Source organism: Saccostrea cucullata, unplaced genomic scaffold, assembly GCF_032062105.1.
Source record: "Saccostrea cucullata isolate Sc308-1 unplaced genomic scaffold, CSIRO_AGI_Scuc_v1 ctg268, whole genome shotgun sequence".
Lineage (NCBI taxonomy): Eukaryota > Metazoa > Mollusca > Bivalvia > Ostreida > Ostreidae > Saccostrea > Saccostrea cuccullata.
In genome coordinates, this window is record NW_026935288.1 from 412,133 (window position 1) to 433,323 (window position 21,191).

General features: G+C 33.1%; 1 long non-coding RNA gene across 1 annotated transcript in view; it reads left to right on the forward strand.

Annotated features, from left to right (window-relative positions):
* LOC134242400 (uncharacterized) overlaps positions 1 to 14,968 on the forward strand; it is a 30,939-nt gene extending 15,971 nt beyond the window's left edge. Inside the window, exon 3 of the long non-coding RNA XR_009986858.1 lies at positions 14,904 to 14,968. This is a non-coding gene — a long non-coding RNA (uncharacterized LOC134242400). The remainder of the gene's footprint in view (positions 1 to 14,903) is intronic.
* Positions 14,969 to 21,191: the final 6,223 nt, after the last annotated feature.

The following is a 21,191-nucleotide window of genomic DNA, read 5'->3' on the forward strand; positions in this document are numbered from 1 at the left end:
TATGATCCTTGATCTATCATGACCAATCAGTGATTGACATACAGAATCTCCTAGTATGCAGACAGGCTCCATATTGAAGCTTGTATGGTTTGGGGACTTCCCTTGGATATAGGGAGGCCCTTTATTCCTTTATTAATTGTTCATTTACTGATTGATGTTAATTAGATGCAGGCTTGGAGTAAAGCATATCCCGTTTATCAATGATGAGTTGTTGGATTACTTGCACATCCCTTTGCTGTTTGATACAGCTCTGGAAGTTGTTGTCTAGCAATTTGATTGAAGTCGTCTCTTGTATGCTGTTTATCCATCATTTTCTCAACTATTTGGTGTAAGATAATTCCAGATCCTTGAAATGATAAAGTTATTCCCTTTGATGATAAATTTTTTTTAGATATGTATTAAATATAAAAAGTCCATTTTTCAGTTTTGAGCAGTATGTGTGCATGCAGCAATATATCACTAAGAGTAGTAAGTCAAGAAATCTGATGAGAGAACTTCTTTCAGATATGTAGGGCATACTAAATTAGTAATAAACAAGAGATTAACACAGTTGACTAGATTTTTGTTTCAGCTCAAGGTCCTGTCCTCCTTAATATATGAAAAATGATGACCAGAATGATGGAAATTAATGCCTTTTTTTTTGGGGGGGGGGAGGGCATAATTATATTGTTTTGTACAATTTTTTGTTCCACTGTACTTAAGAAAAAAATAACTTACTAGTGCATTTAATGTACTCAATCTGTTGAAAGCCAAGGTCATAATAAGCACTCATTCTATATAATAACTGAATGTGAAAGTACTTTATGAAGTGTTTCATTTCATTTGCTAAGCCACTTTTCGAAATACTTATCTAGTAGACACAGTGACCTTGATAACCTGTTTAAACTGGAATTGTCCTAAGGACCAAATTCCTGCCAGGGCAACTTCAAAATTGCTTTAAAATATCTTGGGGAAAAAATGGTGACCAAAATTTTGCTGAAATTTAATTGATGAAAGGTTGTATTCATACCTGTAGTGTATTGTGGTATAAGCAACCTTAACCTTTTTGTTGTGGAATGAAAAAACTGACAGTCCACATAGCAATAAATCATCATGGCCCAGATAACCTTTGTTTTTTAACTTCTGAGAAAATGTAACCTTGATTTACTCTACAACAAACATACGACAAGACACAAGTAAGCTTTGTACCAATCTCTTGATGCTCCTCCTATGCAGTATTTTGTCTGAGAATTTTATATCAATTTCCAAGACCTACAGAATTTGACACTTCTTAACCTTGACCTTGTCTCAATGCCCATGGCCATATTTTATTAGCATAGCTACATATCTAACCTCCCTTACCCTAACAAACCTTGGGGACATTATATTGTATGACAGATGGCCATAATTTTTTGATGGAGTTTCAATAATTAAAATTGCTCCTTTTGCAATTATTTAAACAATTAAATGCTTTCTTTGTTTGTTATTACTGGAATTAATGGAAGCAGCTGTTGCAGAAAAATACATAACCCGCGTAACATAACCCGCTTATGGGGTTATGTAAATTTTTTCTGCAATAGCTGCGACCGTTAATTCCAGTAATAACAAACAAAAAAAAGACATTTTATTGTTTATATTTATATCTGTTTAAATAATCATTTAAAGAAGGATTAAAAAGTTTATTAATTATTGTATTAATGATGCGAACGTCTTTATACGTTTCATTGATGGAACAGCCACTGATCAAGAAATCTGTACAGGCGACATGCCTAATGTAGTTCATGCAGTGATTAACGCTATGGGTTTTCTTAGAAATAAAGGAGAAAATATTCAATGGATGTAAATATAAGGCGTCAAACATTTGCAAATTTTAGAACACAATGAAAAAAGAGCCTAGAAAAGCATGCACCTATATATGTATTATTTATTGCCACCTTTGACGGATAGTTCCCGTCATTAAAATCGCTGATCTTCATCTCTCCTCCAGGTGAGATGACAACAGAGGAAATCACAGGCCCCTTAATGAGTTTACAGAAGAAGTCTTGTAACTGGGATGTTAATTAAATACAATTATGTTACTTAAAATAGACTTACAGACATGAAGTGTCACGGGAGATTTGGAATTTGTTTTACGGTGGAAGTTGTCAGCTTGTAGGATAAGCTGGTTACGATTTTATTACTTGGGATTACAACACCTGATTTAACCTGACGACCCTGAATTGTACATGGTGAAATACCTTCCCTTACTCCAGAAATAGATACTATTCCTACCTAGTTAGATTGCAGAGGTCCAAGCACTAAGGGTTGGGTCTTGGCTGGAAGTCCATGAATTTAAAACTAGAAATTCATCTTCAACAACATGAAAAAACAAGAATTCAGTTCCTTGGTGTTTTTCAATGCCTCAATATCTTAATAATTTAAATTGTGTATTTTGAACTTGATTTTAAGGGCAAAATACCTACAATTAAATAAAAGGAACATTATGAAGTACTCATACTATAATATGTTTGCTCTTAAAGGTACACATGAAGAGAACAGTTGAGGGGTCAATTTTATAAAAGAACTGTCAACTTAAGACCATAAAGTTTAACTGATTATGAAAATCTTGCAAGATGAATGAATTTGTTAAAGAATGTTATCAAAAAAATATCTCTCAAAATTCTTTTTCCTTTTTTGAATAACTACCTCGTATATTTCCCAACAAATGTGAATTAGATATTTGCAAAACTGTACATTTTGGTCTTTTAGTTCTGCGTAAATCGGTGCCCTGGTTATTAAAGACATTTCCTTCTCATCAAGTATAAAAAGTCATGACAGTTATAAAATAACAGTCATTATTGAATGTACATGTATACCTTAATAATGAGAATCAACCATTTAGTATGTGGCCTATGGTTTGTGGTGGGGATCTTTTGGTCAGTGTTATGTGGACTGAATGGGTCATTAGATCTATACAGCCCTATCTAATGACCGCCAATAAACAGCCCTCATTACTGCATGCACCACAAAGTTCCTTTCTGTTTTACAGTTTTTTGATTGTTTTACTAGTATAGTGGCTGCCCCAAGTGGATAATTTCATATTTATGAGATACAGCCACTTGAGAATCAATATTTTATGGTATTGTATGTCTAACCACAAAGCTTAAGAGGGCCCTCGTGGCATCCTTAGAATCACGGAGAGAGCAGTGTTTATGTTTGCCATTAAGCCCTTGGATTACAGAAGGCAGTAAGTGAAGTGTTGGGTACTCTTGATCTTGATTGGTATTTAATGGCCAATGATCTGGTTCCTTTCATCCTGACGATCTAACGGAATCCAACGGGTGTCCAGTTTCTCAGACATAAAACTGAAAACATCAACATCTCCGCTGAACAATAACAACATCCCTGCCACACCTCCAGGTCTTTGACAGATGTTTATTTCATTGATGCTAGATTTAAACAAAAAAATTCTATTTAAAAATCATCAAAACATCAACTTTATCCAAAGGCTAATGCATGACCTTGAACTGGGTTATTTGTATTGAAATCGCAGATAATTATTTTAGGGAGCAATATATGTTACTGTAATATTATTTGAGGAGGAAAGATCATGATTAATAATTCTTCTCAGAAGCTTTCTTACTATAAATGTAGCTGTTGAAGGTATAATCAAATAATTACATTGTTTTTCAAAAATCTCGAAAGCTGCGGCATGCAGAATTAATATCTGTATATTGCATTTTAAGACAATATCAATATAGGTGTAAAATCTTAAATCTTCTATGATTCAAACAGATAAGAGCAGGATTTGTAATTATTGCAACAAATTAAGTGTTCTTTCCAATACCATGAAATGTAGGGAATGTCCTTCACCTTCTTGAATCAGGTTTTTGGGGGATGTTTCAGGATATTAATGCATACATGTACAATAAGGCCCACTGTCAGATTCTTTATGAATTTAAACCTTTGTAGTTTTTCTCTACTGGTCAGAGACCAGAAGAGCTTATGCGATAGTAATGCGTCCGGCGTCCGTCCGTCTGTCTGTCTGTCTGTCTGTCTGTCCGTCTGTCTGTCCGTCTGTCTGTAAACAATTTTTCAAAACGCTACTCCTCCTACAATTTTAGTCTGATTTCAATATAACTTGGCACACAAGTAGATTACACTAAGATACATAGAATAGTGCATGGGTTTTTAATTTCGATGAACGGTGTTGCCATGGTTACTAAAAATAGAATTTTCTGTGAAATTCCTTTAAAATGCTACTCCTTCCACAGTTTTGGTCTGATTTCAATATACTTTGGCACACAAGTAGACTACACAAAGATACATAGAATAGTGCATCGGTTTTCGATTTCGATGAACGGTGTTGCCATGGTTACTAAAAATAGAATTTTCTGTGAAATTCCTTTAAAACGCTACTCCTTCCACAGTTTTGGTCTGATTTCAATATAACTTGGCACACTAGTAAACTACACTAAGATACATAGAATAGTGCATCGGTTTTTGATTTCGATGAACGGTGTTGCCATGGTTACTAAAAATAGAATTTTCTGTGAAATTCTTTAAAAACGCTACTCCTTCTACAGTTTTGGTCTGATTTCAATATAACTTGGCACACAAGTAGGCTACACTAAGATACATAGAATAGTGCATCGGTTTTTAATTTCGATGAACGGTGTTGCCATGGTTACTATAAATAGAATTTTCTGTGAAATTCCTTAAAAACGCTACTCCTTCTACAGTTCTAGTTTGATTTCAATATAACTTGGCACACAAGTAGGCTACACTAAGATACATAGAATAGTGCATCGGTTTTTAATTTCGATGAACGATGTTGCCATGGTTACTAAAAATAGAATTTTCTGTGAAATTCCTTTAAAATGCTACTCCTTCCACAGTTTTGGTCTGATTTCAATATACTTTGGCACACAAGTAGACTACACAAAGATACATAGAATAGTGCATCGGTTTTCGATTTGTATGAACGGTGTTGCCATGGTTACTAAAAATAGAATTTTCTGTGAAATTCCTTTAAAACGCTACTCCTTCCACAGTTTTGGTCTGATTTCAATATAACTTGGCACACTAGTAGACTACACTAAGATACATAGAATAGTGCATCGGTTTTTGATTTCGATGAACGGTGTTGCCATGGTTACTAAAAATAGAATTTTCTGTGAAATTCTTTAAAAACGCTACTCCTTCTACAGTTTTGGTCTGATTTCAATATAACTTGGCACACAAGTAGGCTACACTAAGATACATAGAATAGTGCATCGGTTTTTAATTTCGATGAACGGTGTTGCCATGGTTACTATAAATAGAATTTTCTGTGAAATTCCTTAAAAACGCTACTCCTTCTACAGTTCTAGTTTGATTTCAATATAACTTGGCACACAAGTAGGCTACACTAAGATACATAGAATAGTGCATCGGTTTTTAATTTCGATGAACGATGTTGCCATGGTTACTAAAAATAGAATTTTCTGTGAAATTCCTTAAAAACGCTACTCCTTCTACAGTTTTGGTCTGATTTCAATATAACTTGGCACACAAGTAGACTACCCTAAGATACATAGAATAGTGCATCGGTTTCTGATTTCGATGAACGGTGTTACCATGGTTACTAAAAATAGAATTTTCTGTGAAATTCCTTAAAAACGCTACTCCTTCTACAGTTCTAGTTTGATTTCAAAATAAGTTGGCACACAAGTAGACTACACAAAGATACATAAAATAGTGCAATGGTTTTTAATAAATACATACCAGTAGAGCTACAGTCTCGACAGAGACTTCTGGTTCTCCTAAACCTAATATGTACCAATCTGCATTCCAGGTTAAAGAAAAGAAACATGATGCAAGTAAAATTCATAAACAAGAATAGATATGGGTTACCCCATATCCAAAGATATTCGACTTTTAGATTTAATATGTTTAACAGTGTTTAATGACGTTTATAAAAATAAAACTGCACTGTCTAGTTATAGGACTTGTGTATATTTCGTGAGTCCGTAGCATTACGGTCACCCGTCTCCTAACCATGCTAACAAACAGTATACATACCTATATGTCCGCAAGACAGTTAGCCTTGGTCTATACACACGTGCGATGGAGTTGTCAAACGGACTCCCGCGAACTGAGAAGTTACAATGGCAGACAGAACTTTTTTCATAATTAGATCACATGAATACAAATTCTTATTCATAAAAATTAAACTATTGTCAGTTTAGAAATCCCCGGCCAGTTCGGGTTTTGTTACACATTTTACAGGTACTCTCCCGATGTGTAGTTTGTCTACACACGTGCAGGAGTCTGCTCAGGGATTGAAAATTCCGTCATTTAATATACTACACACACAGAATGATTATTTTTTTTCTCTTAGAGGAAACTATATGATAATTAACGAACAATTAACATGATTTTACTACAGTTGTTGATATAGTATAATCAATTCATCAGTAAAAAAATATCAACCGAAGAATGACCTAGATATTCTCTGTTATCAAACATGTTAAATAAAATAAAAAAAAGCTGAGGAGGGAGCGAGCGTAGGAATATTCACATTTTTTATTTGCATTTAGGAGGGAAAGTGATCTTTGGAGGAAAAATTAACATTAATTTTGGTTTCTTTAACGAATGACATACACAACATTATTCTTATAATGAACAATTATGTTGTATCTACTTATTAATGATGGAACTATTTTCGTCGGAACAATTTGTGTGAGTCGCCGCTGACTACAGTAATATATCTTGAACTAATAGTATGCACTGATCGAATATATTAAAAATGCTTGAAGCTGTTGACCATGTCATATAAGTACTCCAAGTTCAAAGTAAAGCAAAAGTCTTAAAGGTTGTAACTCAACACTTTAAGAAATGAATTTTACAGGTTTTGTCTGCCCTTGGGTACCCTGTTACATGTAATAATTTGACTACAGTAAAACTCGGTTATAGCGAAGTCCTTGGGACCTATGAATTTAATTCGCTATATCCGTAATTCGTTATATCTGTATAATTAATTCGTATTATAACCATTATAGCGAATTCGCAATATGCATGCTTTCCTTCAATTATTACTACTAAATATGTTAGGGAAGCAAATATTAATAAACATATCTTCAATAACTAAGGTTTAATTATGAATTGAATTTTATATTCAAATGCTAAAAGGAAATAAGGTTAGATCAGTTTATCATTTTTTTAATAATCTCTGAGAGTTCATTATAAAAGATGTAAATATCATTATAATTAACTTCAACTGGACTCAAAACCAGTTCGCTATATCCATAAATTCGTTATATCAGAGTTCGTTATAACCGTAAAATTTTACAAAGATTTGTTAATAATTTTGCCGGGGACCCACAAAAACTTCACTATATCCGTGAATTCTCTATATCCGTGTTCGTACTACGAGTTTTACTGTATTAGCATAGATATGTCGACAGTTAAGTCTGGTGCAGATTCTGGGAAAGTATTATTGTGGTTGGCTAAGAACTTAATTTAGACATCAGACTATCAAAGCATAAGGTATGGAACATCAAAACAAATAGTATAAAGTATGTAAAAGCAAGAAGAAATATTTGTGTAACTTAGTAACTTTTACTAAAGATGAAGTGAGTACATGCAGTGTCTAAAAATGCAAACAGGGCACTTTTTTGTAATAAATCTTGGGATTCTTCGAGTATATATCAAGTAATTGGCATCGCAGGCACCTGCTGTCAAAGTGATACTCCTGTGAAAAAAGTGTTTCCCCCACATAAGTAAATTAGAGATTAGATTAATGGTTGAGTTCAAGCAGATTCAGGTAGGAATTCGGAGAGACTTAAATTGAAAAGCAGATGTTTTGATGTTTGTTTAATTTTGATGGAACATTAAGAGGTAGATGACTATTTTTTTTTCTGTATTTAAAAGTAATCTCATAATGGATTTAAATTAAGATGAATTCTCATGTAAGAGGTTGGATGAGGCCCATTGCTAACGTAGCTGGTGGTCCCCATGTCTTCATTGTTTTTATAGTCTTTTTAATTTCTGTATCATCTTGAATTGATGCAATCAGCAAATTCTTATTAAAAAGAAATATTTTTACGGCTGATTCATTCATTTTTCTGCTTCAATGGAGTTTATTAATGTAAAGAAAATTAAATTTTTTTGTAAAAAAAAGCTTGAATTTTTTTTCATTTTGTATGAAAATGTGAAGACCCACTTTAAAAGAATTAAACCATAAATACTAACAGTGTATATCTTTGGTTAATTTGACGAAATTTAAAAACAACTGCTGTAGAATACTGCTGATCATCTGCTTTAGAGCATGCAGCTAGAAAAAAAAAATTATATTTCGTTTTTATAAAGAAATTGTAAAACATAAATCTGTAGGAAAATAAACATAAACAATAAAAAGGAAAGAAAATATACCCACTGAATATCATTTGGCCTCATAAATACTGCTCTTCAATATCTGTTTCATAATGTTTTTGTGGTCTTAGCTAGAACTTGGATTTTGGAATTACAGTTTTCATGATATTTAATGAGTTCAATATGTCCTCTTTTAAAAAAATATATACAGCTGTGTGTGCAATTTATTTAATGGATTCCTGTCTAGATTGCTAAATTAATCAGTCATGAAATATACATGCATGAGTATGAGAACTTATCGTTCTTTACCTTTCTACGTTGGGTCTTGAAATGAGGAAGAAAATATCCCTCTTCAACTGTACTCTGAAGAAATTGTTTCTTTAGAGCTAACTGTATAATATCACATTGTCTGTCCATTTTTAGTAGTGTTGGCAATGAGTACCCGGTTAACCGGTTAACCGTCGAACGTTGCGAGTATCGGTTAGTAAAACTGCTATTCGGTTACTCGGATAAAATAAATTCTACATAGTAAAGGCATAGAAAATGAATGTTTTATAATTTATAAATGTATACTAACTTACACATTTCCCTAATGTTAGGTACCGTTAGACTTGATGTAGTGCATGGTTGTCGTGAATGAAATTGTTTTGATTAGTTTTCACAGTTTATATAATTGATAGCTTTGATTGCTTGGGATATACCTATTTTGAAGGCCTGAGTTATAATTACCTCATTTGATAATCTAAAAACTAGATGCCGCCGCAGACATAATAACCTTGGAGTTTAACAAAAGAACAGCTGATTCAAAATCTGTTAAATCACCTAAGCTTAAATTATTCGGAAACCAGCTATTTACTGGACACTCCACATATTAGCTATTAATTATGGAGTATGTAAATAATTATTCTCCTTGATTGTGACTTATATCGGGGGCTGAAAAAGAAAGCATAAAATGGTGGTTGACGATGACGTATTTATTTGTCTTCTTTGTGTGCCGAATTCCCTATTAATTTTCTTTATTTTAAAGTCGTAAATCTTTGACGATATCGTATGTGTGTATTGTAAATTTAACGTCCCTATACAGTATATTTGTGCATTACTACTACAGATAAGTATAGAATAAGATAAATAATAGATGTTGATACTTTTACTAAAAATCATCCGAGTAACCGGGGTACTCGATCGGAAGATGAAGGGAGTAAGCGGTTACTAAAAATCATCCGATTTGCCAACACTAATTTTTAGCTCACCTGAATCAAACTTGACTCAGGTGAGCTTCTCTGATTGAAGGTTATCCGAGTGTCCCTTTGCCTTGTGTTGTAAATAAACTATTCTCTTTTTTTTCCAAGGAAGAAAATTGCTGTTAAACTCTTTTGTTTTGAATGTAAGGATGCACATTCACAGTATCTATGTGATCTTCTCTAAATAAAAGTAGTGATTTCGATTGATTTGCATCCTGCAGTGAGATTTGAACCTGCAACATTAACTGTTAAGACTCGAGTCACTTCTCCAAATGAAGAACAAGACATGGTATCAGCCAAGAAATTGGGGGAATATAGGCCTAAATATTTTATTCCAATTTGTTAACAGTTGAATTTTTTCTTATTTATTTTGTTTAAATTCCAGACAAGAAGTGTTTGTTTCTCTAAATTTTTTTTGGATAAAAAGCAAGCTTTTTTGTTTTGTGGTTTCTTAGCAGAAGTTCTCATGACCTCATTTTAAAACAAAGGTCAGACGCTAGCAGTCATCTTGGAAGCTGACACCATGTGGTGAAGATTTGATTGGTGTATGTTAGAGCACTTTGTAAGATGAAGGAAAGCGATAACTGTGTTATAAAAAATCGTGTTACAACACTTGATTCAAAACAGAAGCTGAAGCCGGAGTATATTTATATCAGTCACTTTGTTTCCAAACACCAGCTGACTTTTCTGCACCAGTTAAAAATGTTTACATTTTTTTGTTTTGATCTACTTTTTTCTCGTCTTCACGACAAGAAGCCTAATTAAATAAATAGAAAAATTGCATAATAAGCCATTTCAATGCCTGTTTATGCTGTGCTGCAATTTGCATTTTGATGCATGCATCCACAATGTAAATATAGTTTGTTGTTTCAGATTAATAAATTGATGTTGCATCTTGACAGCAGGTGAAGTAGAATTTGTTCTATTCTGGATCTATGGCAAGGTATATCATTGAACAGACCAATAAACAAAAGGTCAGGATTGAGATGTGATCATCAATATTCCTTTTTCCCCACAAAGTTGAAAAAAAATTAGCATCCCAAAGGATGCAATACAGCAAAACTTGGTTATAACGAAGTCACTGGGACCTTGAAATTACTTCGTTATATCCCTAATTCATTATAACTGTATAAGAAATTCATTAAATTTATGTATCTGGGGATCCAAGATGACTTCGCTATATCCGTAAATTTCCAATATCCGTGTTGTACTAAACGAGTTTTGCTGTACAAAGAAGAAAATATTAAAAGAGACTCAATGGGATGGACTACATTAAACTTCTGACATTATTTCAAACACCGGGTTACAGAGTTATCTCAAATACCATGGATTTGAAGTCCCTTCTATGAGCTAGTCTGTTCTTGTAGAAGTATTTATCAAATCCTTGGATATCATTTTTTCAGTTTCATTGAGTATGAGATAATGAGATTTGACTGTATTTGATTATTTTCATTGGAGTTTTTTTTAATACAGTTCTTCCAAGAACTATGTTATTAGAATTAAATAAACCAGGAGAAAGTTGATCAATGAAATCAAATAAAATATAGAAAAAAAATCTTATTTTAAAGTGCAATATGAATATTGCATGGTGAGAATTGTCTTTAATTTTTTATTTTACATTTTTTTTCTGGATTTGAAGGCAGCTACCACTGCCTAAAATTGTTGGACCCAAGACTTAACTTTTTTGCCTGAGGCTATTTAAGGCTGAAGGCGAAAAATTTGCTTCGAGGGGTCAACAAAATTCATTTTTTTTTGAGAATACATGAGTCAATAAACATTTTGTTATATGTTTTACCTTCTCTAATGACAAATCTTACACTGCATGGCTAGCTATCTTTTTTGCAAGGAATGTAAATTTTGTTTACCCTCACTGTGAATGCAGATTTTAAAACTAGGTCAGATCCATAACTGTTGATCAACAGTGAATGCAGTGAAGATATAACTGATCCTGCATAAAGTGTGATAAAGAAAAATCATTGCAATGCAGTTTCTTATCGTTATATGTCCGACATCTCAACCAGTACTTTAATTAAATTAACATATTTTTTTGCGTAATAAATCAATTTTTTAGCAAAGGTTTATATTTACAAACAGTTTAAAAGGTTACATGGCAATATTTTTTAATTGACCTAGTATCCATTTATATGAGTTCAGATAAGTTATCTGGAAGATCAATGACTCAAAGTTTAATTTTATTTACTATGTCTTAAAATTTTTGTCCCGACTAATCTCAATTTTTTGGAAAAGAAGTCTTTATCATATATTTGTGTAGAGCACAGTTATTTATTAGTTGGTTATTCCAGCAGGACCTGTAGACCTGTAATAGGCGATGTGCTGTAACGTACAATATGTTAGGAAGTGTCGCTCCCATCTGATTGGACGTCACAATTACATGAACAAGTGTACTGTAGTGACACCGTTCTTGTTTACAAATAAATATTAATCAGGTACTTAGTGCATCTTAATTATTACCTACAAACATAGCTGTATCAGGAACAGGGAAGTTTCCTCAGCTTATAAATGTATACACAAACACAGGGGCTGACAATAGATTTTTAAGGCACTAATGTCCAAGAGCAAGTACATGGTCAAAATTCACTTGCCCTACTTATAAACTAATACTGTATATATAGATATTTCAAAAAAGGTGGAAGACAAAAACTGAGTAGGATCTTCCATTAGCTCCTATGCCCAGCTTTGAATCTATGGCTTACATATTGATTTGATTTTTGATAATTAAGTCACTTGCCCATGGGCAAGTGCCTGTTAAAATTTCACTTGCCCACCCCTAAAATTCACTAAGCCCTAGGCATTGGGCAATGGAATTTGTCATCCCCTATAAACAATAGTGTTTTTCTTGACTAACACTGGAATGGGATGGTCTTATTATTAAAAAAAATTCTGCACATTTATAAATCAAGCCCATATATATATATTTGATAGATAGATTCCAGTGGGTATATTTTTTTTATAATGGGTACAAAATGGAGCCTGCAACTAAATGTGTGGATTGATCTTGAGAGAACTTTCTGGAAAGATACATGTGATATAGAAAACAAGCTAATTCAGAGAATTTGTGTCCCCCGCTTAGGGAAAAAGTAAACCATGCGCAGTTCGGGGAGGGGGGTTGTCGGATCCCCCTGACTTAAGTTGAAAAATTATTAAATGTATACATGTACACATACTGAAGCAAATAAAATATATCAATATGAATATAAAGATTTGATTGCTTATTCTTTATTATGAGTATAGAAGATTCTTTTTTATATGGAATATTTATCACTCTGTGATGATGATTTTATGAGTTTGTAGAAGCCACACCTTACAAATTTTTCATTTCACATGCTGAATACTATCATTTAGTTAAAAAAAATTTTTCAGAAAAAAAAAGAAAATACGTCGTCCTGGACTTGAACCCTGATCTCCCGCACGAAATGCGAGAGACATACCACTACGCCACGAAGCCTCTCTCTTCCCACCTGTTTATTTAAGCTACTAGTATATACAAAGATGAAGTCACATACATGTATATATTTTCAAAATTTTACACAATGCATTGTGTCTAATTTAACCTTTATTAAACAGTTCTAATAGATGAAATAAGAATATAGAGTCCGCTAAAAAACCTGTTTTATGCGTAATAACTCTCCTCATGTCCCTGTGCTAAAAATATAGACATGTAATACAATAAATACTTCTAAAACAAACGGGGCGGGACACTTTGAGAGGGGTGAGAGAGGTCTAAGGGACTTTTGGTATAAAATTCAATTGCAAAAGCTCAAAATCTTCTTGAAATATCGCCCGGAGAGGAAAGTGTTACACACAGACAGAATGTATATATTTACGACCTTGAACTTTGACCTTTTGACCTCAAAATCAATAGGGAGGGGTCTTCCTTAGGCCATAGGAAGTTGTTATGTAAAATTTCATGGCAAAAGCTCAAAGGGTTCTCGAGATATCGTGTGGAAACGAATGTGTTATAACGGACAGAATTTGCGAATTTATTACCTTGAACTTTGACCCTTTGACCTCAAAATCAATAGAGGTCTTCTTTAGTTCATAGGGAGTTGCTATGCAAAATTTCATTGCGAAAGTTCAAGGGGTTCTCGAGATATCGTGTGGAAACGAAAGCGTTGACGGACGGACAAACCCAAATTAATATCCCCCACTTTTCAAGCGGGGGACAAAAATTGTGAAGAGGAACATATTAAAAAGATGGATGTATCATATATCAAACGTTTAAGCTCGTTTTATATTAAAAATTGCAAAATGTGCAAAATTTACAAAAACAATGCCTTTACAAGCGGGAGATATAAGTTCACTCGGATATATTTACACTGGTACTATACATTAAGATTGTTTTCTCTTGTTTTGTGTCTTTGCGCAGGAACATATTTAAGAATGATGAATTTGTTGTAAACATAGAATAATTAAGGGAAAAAAAATTGATGTATAAGCTCTTCCAATATTATGGGATTGCCTTGAACAAGGTGTTATTAGGTATGATAGATTAAGTTCACTGAAAATAAATGTAAGACACTTGCTGTCAGAGGAAAAAAAAATTATGGAGTGCATTTTCCAAAAGTTGAATGAATTTAAAAAAAAAAAAGTAAGATGATAAAGGAGAAACATGAAAAGATGTTGTCTTTTGTGGAGATGAATTAGTATAAATCAAAACCGCTGGCTCAGCAGTTGTTTGTCGATCCCCATCAATACAGCAGCTGTGACACTGAATTATTACGCAGGTTTTCAAGTACGCTAGTATGTTGATTTATCTGGATGATTTTTAGCTAACCAGGGTTAGAGGGTCAAGTGAAGCTTGCAATAATTATACAATGTAAAAGTCTGCTTTCATCTCTTTGAGTGAAGGTGTTCTAGGGCTAATTAGTAATTAGTTTTATCAAATGAAGGGATAAACCTTTTTAGGTGGAGATTTATATAAAAAAGTATGAATGGTAGAGTGAGGTCACTTCAAAATATTTTGCTGAAGAACACTGCCCCCTCCTCAAGTTCAATTCCATCTCTAATTTTCAACTTAATTCAGAAGAACCTCTGAGCCAATTTTCAACAAAGTTGGTACAAAGCATTCCTGAGTAATTTTATCCTTAATTTTTATGAAGGATATGAGATATTAAGAAAATGTAAACCTAGGGTGGAGTTATTTAAAACAATATGTGTATTTTTTTGGGGGAAAAAATCTATTGCAAAACAGCAGGGCCAAATGACTCATGTGAGCATTTTAGCCCATGGGCCTTTTGTATGAGATTCAAGACACTCAGGAATAGGCCAATAAAAATATATAATAACATGTAGAAAAAAAAAAAAGAAGTTTTTTCTCATTAACTTTAGGTTGACAATTTGCACACATTAATAAATGATGGCTTTTGGGGCAAGAGTTTGACCATAACGAAGAACAGGGAAGGATGTTTTACATAGAAAAACACAGCCTTCGTAGAAACAACAATGCTTAGTTTACAATTGTGAAACTGACATCAAGCCACAAAAAGATATCATCCTACTGAATTTGTTTTTAAGAAGACAAAGGTTACACAGGTGAGTGTTGTTGTCCAGAGGCCTCTTTATTATATAAGTTCTGTTCTGATAAATACTCTAAAAACATACACATATAAAAAAAAATTATTGTTTGGTATACTAAGCAAATATGTAAGAATCTTAAACATCATTAAGAGTTGCATTTATAGTATAGATCAAAATATATAGTATTTAAATGTAAAATATTAAATACACTGTATAAATGTTTTTAAACTATTCATATAAAAACAACTGGATATTCATATAAGTGGGGGTCTAAGTCTAAGATTTTGCAGCAATTTATATTTTTGATTAAAAGTGTTTACACAACATTAATAATAATTCTTGATGGCTAAATGCTAGAAAATTTGATCTGTTAAGGACATACGCAACACACCTACTCTAGATTTTCAAGATATTCCTAAATTAGCATTTTAGTGTCATCAGATGTTTATTGACAAAAAATCGGCATGCATTACCAGGGTTTTTTGAAAGATATCAATTGATTAATATTCTTGGATGATTTAAAGAAAACTATATAAAAAATATCAAACATATATTCTAGATGTTTCTTTCATCAAAAATTGCTTTAAAAGAAGTGTACACCACCATATACAGACATTAAAATATAGAACACAGTTCCTTCAAGAATTAGAACTCTTCATCTCCATGGAAAAATATCAAGAAGTACAAACTACGTTGCATATGTCCTTAAATTGCATATTACATACATGTACAGTATTGTTAGAAAATTTTATGCATCATTGTATCTCAAAAAATTACAATTATAAGCATTTGATTTGAGCATTTACCGAAATATTGGGAAATTATGTTACTTAGGTGTTATTAGAGTTTTTAGTGGGGATTATAATATTTATTATTTGTTGTGTCACGATATTGAATGTCACACGTGTGGCGCCATGGTTAGAGCGTCTGGTCTAGAGTCACGAAGTAAGGAGTTGATTTTTATGTCACGGGTTCAAATCCTACTATTTGACGTGGAGATCAGTCCTTTGGATGAGACCGTATAAAGTTAAGGTCCCGTGCCACAGTAGGTGCTGACACAAAAAAGACCCCTCTTTACTCAATGGCAGTAAGTGCCCAGTATTGGACAAAATTTGCAGCTCTCCACTAGTTTACTTCTTACTCCTCAATGGACACTGTCTTCGAACTGCCAGGGACCTTGGTAGTCAATTGATTCAAAATTTCAGCTGCCAACCCTTACGAAAGGAAGTTAAAAACGCCTTAGAGAGATGTTTTGTAAAGTTGATAATTCTGGTATTTTCATAGTGGCAATCTATATAGTGAGGGCGGAAGACCTTAAAATATTGTTTCTTCTTATTATTAATCTGACCATCTAATTTTGTCCTTTCACATGGATTTTCATGAAACAGGAACAATGTGTTGTTTCAAGTTATTTTCTTCGAGAGATTTTTTAGCAATTTTTCTCTGCCAGAGACAATTTTCTGATTTTAAAATGCAATTTTGTCTGCAGTTAACAAGAACGGTAAAAGATATCAATGTGAAACTTTCAGGATTATAGCTCGTGATAGATAGAAGTCTAATATTTCCTGTCGTTAGGAGATGCGAATTTAAAAAAGTGCATTTTCTAACTTTTTTGTTTTCCATTATTTATTATTGATTTTTGAAATATTAATAGAGACCCTTCTATATATGCTTACTATATAAGTTGTTTGAATATTGGTAATCTTAACGCTAGATATTAATATTTGAAAATCTGAGCGGGGATGGCCGCTGTAAGTGAAATATTCACTGTAGTGGTTTATGGAGGCAGCTCAACGTTTGATTAAACCATTCTGACATAAGGATACATGAAATAGAAAAAACTCTTGGACTTTCACGTAGTAGTACGTTGTAATTACGTGTCAATCTTAAAACTTTATTTCCGTTTCACTGCTTTAGTGTAACTGGGCTAGATACGATATGTAATGTGTACAGTGTGTTAAATATACCTTCTTAACGTTGAAATAAAATAAAGTAGTAGTAGTAGTATTTATTTGGTATCATCTCATATCATAAAGGCGATAAGAACGTTTCATTTATTTAATTTCATTGAAGCTATCACACCTATTTAATAGATCAGTCCAAAGAAAAGGCGTGAATATTTACTCGTGGCGTTTGGCGCGAAATTATCAACAGTGGCCCGCCTTTTATAATTCTTAGACAGGTGTACTGTTGCAATTAAATGTATACACAAGTATATCTAGAGCAGTGCTCCCATAATAGCTTAATGGTTTACCCGTTAATAGATCACGTAGTAATTACGTTACAATTCTGTGTCAAACTAAAGATTTATTCCAGTGTCTTCTCAAACGTCCTCTGTAACTGGTTTTGGTTGGTTCTCAAAGTAGAAAAAGAAAAGAAAATGTGCAAATGAGAGATACCTATTATCATTTGTTTTGCAAAACGGAAAAACATATTTAAATCATAGTTATAAGTTATAGTTTTTCAAGGGAAATTCGATGCATATACATAGTAAGTATAAAACGTAGAACCACTGTTTTTATGCACACTTGTGTGATATTTAGAAAAAACAAAAATAAGAAAAACATTTTAATAAGACCATCTAATTTATTTATTTGTTGTGTTATTGAACATAAATGGTATCTGATTCCTTGACTGTCACACGCATGTTTTTGGCGAAACGTTTCAACCTTTTTATGAAAGTGTAACTAATCGGCATAGTTCACTTCTGAGACGGGAAATAAAAAAACATTAAATTACAGTCATTTCAGTGCTTTAGTGTTACTTTTCTATAGAATGTGTACAATGTGTTAAATATATTTTTTAAACCTCGAAATGTAGGCTATGAGAACATACTTTTTTCTTAACTTCATTGAAGCTATCACACCTATTTAATAGATCAGTCCAAAGAAAAGGCGCGAATATCTAACGTGGCGTTTGGCGCGAAATTATGAATAATGGCCCGTCTTTTATAATTCAGACAGGTGTACTGTAGCAAAAGTATACACAAGTACATTTAGAGCAGTACTCCCAATAGCGTAATGGTTACTCAATGGCACCTGGATTCAATTTGTGACCAAAATTTTTAATCACTTCTCAGCTCGACTTTACGAGGACAAAATTTGCAACAGATCTCTTCTACTATAATTGTTATATATTTACTTCTTACTCCTCAATGGACACATGTCTTAAACAAAATAGAAACATGACATGAATGTGATGCCAGGGACCTTGTAAGATTGCATGTCCATTTACAAAACATCTTCAGCGGCAGGGGGCATTGGTGGTCCGTAGACCCCGCCTTACTATTTGTCATTTCAGACTGTTGGCAGCTCTGCTCTTTAACACAAAATCATGGATCCTTGCCTGCACGTGTTATTATTCCTTATCTGTTGAATCAATGGGGACTGAAGACCTGGCCTCTCACTCTGGCCATTCAAAATCACAACTCAGGTATACTATTGGTCATCGTTGCAATTAAACCATGACCAAAATGTACCATCCTCTTCCATAGGGTAGGAGAGAGCTGTTTGTGGACTCCAGACTGTGGCTTAATTTAGACAATGATTGTTGGAAGATGGAAAATAGGCTCCCTTTGATCAGAAATATTCGTCTTTCTATAATATATCGGTGAATAAATTGACACAGTTCTACATTAACACTCGGCTATGAAAAGTTGACCGACTAATATCCTATCATTGACTTCTTGTACAGACATAAAAATGCCTGAAAATCATTACATGCATGTAGCAATGTCAAACCTTCAAATGATTTGTCTTTTTTTCGCTGTCATTTTTATTTATTTGATTTTTTTTGCTAGACTACAGGAAAAAATCACGTGGAGTACTGATATATGTAATAATTAAGATATGTATTTTGGAATAGCATTGGTTCTGTTGTTTTGTGTTTGAATCTCACCGTAAAACTTATAGCTATAGACATGTAAGAATGACTGCTAGCTAAAGTTATCAGACCTAGCTATCTGACAGAGAAAATAATGTTTTGTTAACATTTTTTTTTTTTTTTTTTACATTTTTTTCTTGAGCAATCATGTCATAATGGAACTGTGAGCTTATCTAGTTTCAATCTTGAATCTATTGACTGATGAATTCTTCCCCTTGGTTTATGACATTTTGTTACCAATACTATTAATTAAGAGATTTGAGATCAATTTTTTTAATTATCTGAAATTCCTAGTGAGTCGGGGCATTTTTCGCAATGATGTTTTGTTTTGAAGATATTAAAAAATATAGGGTCAAATTGTAAGATTTATTGTCATTGTGACATATATGAATTAAATCTGTGTTACATCTAGTTAACAAAAATTTCATATTATAATAGTATGCTAATCTTTCTAAAATTTGTGCCCATCTTTATTGTAATTACATGTATTTACAAAATAGATAAAGTCAAGGCCAATGCTACTTCATTTGAAAATTAAATCAAGATATGAGATGGCGATATTAATTTTTGGCTTTGTAAAATTGTCAGTTCAAGGAGGACATGATCAAAAGACCAGGGTTCGACACTAACGGTAGCCCGCTGGCCTGGGACAACTGAATATTGAGGTCGGGCTAATAAACATGCCTATAAACTTGCCCTGCAGGACTACTAAGATTTTTACCAAATACTCACTCAGAACAACAGAAATAATTATCAATTACACACAATGTACCTGATAATTGTTAAATCTATTTTCAAACATGTTTTATCAACAGTATTATTTTTGTTAGTCAAAACTCGAAATACCATAAGTGATTATAAATGTTGACTTTTTGTAAGAGAAAAGTGTCTTAGGTACAATCATAGAGTGTCATATAATTTTTACCCAAAATACAGCCAGAATGCAGGATTTGGCATCTCTATTTTCAAAATTTCCCAGGGGAGGCCCCCCGTACCCCCAGCAGCAGGGGAAACCCCCTTGATTAAGATTATTTGTCGCTTCGCGACTCGGCCAACAGCCTTCGGCTGCTGGACAACTAGTACATGAACAGGGCTAGTAGAAATTAGAAATGGCTAGCCCTGCTGACAACTATGGTCTTAAAGTTAGTGTCGATCCCTGAAGACCTGGTGATAATTTCCTGCTTGATCTAAGTGTATTCCAGGGATTGATGTATTATCTGTATAAGTATAATAATGAGAGAGTTTAGTTTTAGAAACTGATATGCACCATGATCCAGATTGGTATTTTATAGATCATTCCAGGATTAAAAGCCAAACTCAGACATTGACATTTCATATCAATTGTTCCCTGTTTTGGGGCAGAAAAAAATGTGTATTAGACAACTCAATGAATATTTGTCGTTGGTAATTTGAAGAAAATTTTGACCCTGAGTTTATGATAGCAGCATACATGAATCACAATTGCCATACCTTTCTTTGGGATATTTTGACAGCTGAAAAGATTGTAATTGCTGTAATTATTATATATATTTTAAAAAGCTTGTTTGAAAAAGATTTATATGTAAAGTAAGAGATAATACAACCCCACCCCACTTTTACCTTTTAACAAAAAGGAAGCAAACTGAGGTCAATAAAAAATGCTTTCATATATAAACCATGCATCTTCATCATCTATATAATTATATGTATGGACCATAATTATGTATAAATAATGGAGAAACGTTGGAAGCTCAGGTTTGATAGATTATTGAATTTCTGTGAGATATTTAATTAAGAAAAATTCAAGTTCACTTGCTCAGAAAATATGTAGAAGCTCTGTGCACACAGTCCTTTTTTTATGTCAATTCTATTAAAAATTAATATTTAATTAGTCTAGAACATTTTGATAAGTTAAATCATGCAAAGTTAAGGGCCAAAAATGTTTGATTCATGTATTTTTCAAAAGTTCAAAATGAAGAAGAAATTGAAGGTTATGGTGACAAATATTGTTGTGTCATGACCTTGGCCCAAGAACAAGGTCACCAGCAGAAAAAAAGTGTATTTCATATAAAAGCATGACTAGCTCATTATTTATTGTACAAATCGCTATTTTTTTGGGAACATGGCCTTCAGTGTTCTTTAAATTGCATTATTTCAAGGTAAAAGGAAGGTTGAGAGAGTCAATTTTCAAGTTGGATTTCATTTTCATAATGCCATGGTTCCCTTAACCATGCAGAT